Genomic DNA, 2,978 nt, shown 5'->3' on the forward strand with positions numbered 1-2,978 from the left:
TTAATTCTGCGGGACTTTTCCCGTTTCCAAAAGGATTTTGCTGCAGAAATTTCCTGCTGTGTTGTTGATGAGTTCCCGGAATTAGCATTTCCAGGTTAAACTAGGCAGGACTATACGGTATAAATTCCTCTAATGCTCTCTCAGGAATAATATCACCTTTTTTTTTTTTTTTCTTCCTAGAGCAAGCTACAGTTTACAAAGGGCTTTTCACAATCATGCTCTCATTGGGCGGGGGGAGGGGGAGCTCTGCTATCACTGCCATTTTAAGCATAAATAATAAACAGAAGCTCCAGAAAAATAAGATATTTACCCAATCACCCAACCAGAAAGTGAACTCTGGATCCTCTGGATCAGCATCCTGTCCACATGCACAAACCACCCACCCACACTAAACGATAACACATAAACACATAGCATGACAAAACGATAATACATAATATAAAGTAACAGCAGCTATAATTATTTTAATTTTTTGAATTATGAACGTGACTGTTAGAAATTGTTTTAATATAAGAGCTGTTTTGGTTATTGATACTCACACGTATCTTGAATTTACTAACTACTTTTTTTGTTGTTGTTGTCTAAATTTTTCCCTTTACTGGATGCTAAAAGGATGCTATGGGACTGAGGATGGCCACTCTGAGGTATGAGTACAAGCCAGGGCTCCCTGAGGCTGCTACCAGAGTCCATCCCTAGCAATCATCAGAGCCTTTTCCTCTATTTGGGGGGCGGGGGGGGGAGGGCGGGGAGGGGAGTTCCTTCCAGATGGTGATATGCTATACAAAAGGGAACTGGGATGTGAGATCGTCAAGTGAACCCTGAAAGCGGAGTCAGCATCCCAAACTTTCAGTGTAATGAGGAAAGGTATGATGGAGGTCTACAGACACACCCTAGGGCCGCCTGGTGTGTTAGGTGGTATTCTCATTTTTTTTTTTTTTTCCCAGCTTAGGGAAGGGGAAAAGGGTGATACTCACAGTCAGTCTGGAAGAACTGGAAGGACTCTGCCAAGAGAAGGACATCACCAACCCAGACAACACCAGGTACAAAAGCTGCCCTGGTGCCTTGGGCAAACTGAAAATAGTTCCTGCAACCAGGAGCACAGGGTGTGGGAGGCTGTGTCTAGAGAGGAGGGTGTGGGTTTGGACTCTGACCAGGTTCCTGTGTCACTCTAGTTAATGTGAATTTCACCCTGCAGTGCCCGATGGGTTAATTAATATAACTGGCCCTGGGTTATCAACTCAGAAGAAAAGGATGCCGGAGTCAGATGCTGTTCTACAACAAGAAGAAATACACATGTCGACCCATATGGTGGATTGTGCACATTAGCTTCATCAGACAAGTGCAGTTTATTCTTCCTAGCTACAAAAATGTGAATGATACATTTAACCTCACTAAGCCTCAGTTTACTCTTCAGTTAAATGGCAATTATGGGATATGCTATGAGGATTCAATAAAATTATATAGGCAAAACCCTTTGCCTTTCTTCTAACATACAGAACTGTTCAATCAAAGGTAGTAGCTGTTATACCTTAAGGTAATTTAATATGTGCAGTGTTCCCATGGAGTAACGAGAATGCCTTTTTTTCTTCCAGTTCTGTCATTCCCTACTTCCTACCATACTTTTGGCTTTTGATTATTAGAGTTTGTCCTTCGTTCCTTCCAATGGCTGTGTGTCAGCTCCTTCTCGACATTACTTCCTCCATGTCACAGACTAGACTTTAATATCCGTTTCAATCTTTCTCTCCTTCTGCCTCAGTTTGTTCACGTCCTTATTTGTTCTACCATTGCCATACCCATCTGCAGAACCCCCACCCGAGAGACAGTTGTCTGCTAGAGCGACACATCATCACACACTGGCACCACCATTTCTGTGTGATCTGCAGCCTCAGCTGGGTGCCCAGCACCACTGTATTCCATACAAGTGTCCCTGGTCAGCCCACCTCTGCAATTACACAAAGTTACTATTCCCAGCTCTTCAGAACGCTGAGCCCACTCCCCGCTGGCTTTCTTTCAGCAAACCACCTCCGCTTTCCAAAAAGCACAGCAGCTATTAGAAGGGAACTCTGTGCTTCCTGCCCCTGCACCAGAAAACACATTTCCGGTTTCAACCGCTTCCCTCCCATCTCACAGGTGCCCCTCTTTCCGTGTGCTGTGGATTCCCTCTCCTCAGTTTCCTCTAGAGCATTCTTTTATGAACCATCCTCCTATCTTTCCATTTCTTCTCTACTGATTTCATTAGTTCATTTATTCAGTCTACATTTATAAAACAACCAGTGTATGCACTCAGCATCATTGATTCTGGGCATATAAGGATAAATAAAACACCACGACCTATAAACACATTCAAGACCCTCCCCCTCCCACATAATGAACTACATTTTGCTAATGTTGTCTGAATATGAGCCTGTCCCTGGTAACAACAGCGCGCGCACATGCGCACACGTACCAAATGTGCCCACCGCCTGAAACATACTTTCCATGGATCTTCCAAGGTCAGCTCCTTCGTTTGAACCCTTCCTGACCAGCCAGAATAGAGAACTGTTCTCTCCCTTGGTATTAACTGTTCACTTTCTCTATTTCTGTCACGTTTATCCTCTGCTGTAATGAGAGACCCCTCTGTCGGCTTACTTCCTATTTTCTGTTGTTTCCACCAGTCTGAACCTTCATAAGCGCTGGGACTCTCATCCCAGAGAGCACCTAGTAGGCTCTCAGAAAAAAAATTTGTTGATTGTAAACTCCTAAGTGTCACGACCATCTTTGCTTTAATCTCTTTTTCTCCGTCTCCATCGTACAGCCTGCTCATTTTCTACATTGACTACAAATAGAATTTCCTGAGGAGTTTTGAAAACTCCTGATGTCCAAAGCACCCTCAGACCAGTTATTCAAGGGGTGAGACTGAAGTATCAGTTTTTATAAGCTTTCCGGGCAATTCTAAAAGCCAGGCTTGAGACCACTAACCTAACCTCTGCCTGACACAC

At 43.9% G+C, this 2,978-nt stretch overlaps 1 long non-coding RNA gene across 1 annotated transcript; it reads left to right on the forward strand.

Annotated features, from left to right (window-relative positions):
- The first annotated feature begins 610 nt into the window (after positions 1-610).
- LOC111739801 lies at positions 611-2,415 on the forward strand. Its single transcript, XR_002780377.1, has 3 exons — positions 611-644; positions 945-1,040; positions 1,196-2,415. It is a non-coding gene; the product is annotated as an uncharacterized LOC111739801 (long non-coding RNA).
- The last annotated feature ends 563 nt before the right edge of the window (positions 2,416-2,978 follow it).

This window comes from Pteropus vampyrus, unplaced genomic scaffold (genome assembly GCF_000151845.1).
Source record: "Pteropus vampyrus isolate Shadow unplaced genomic scaffold, Pvam_2.0 Scaffold54, whole genome shotgun sequence".
NCBI lineage: Eukaryota > Metazoa > Chordata > Mammalia > Chiroptera > Pteropodidae > Pteropus > Pteropus vampyrus.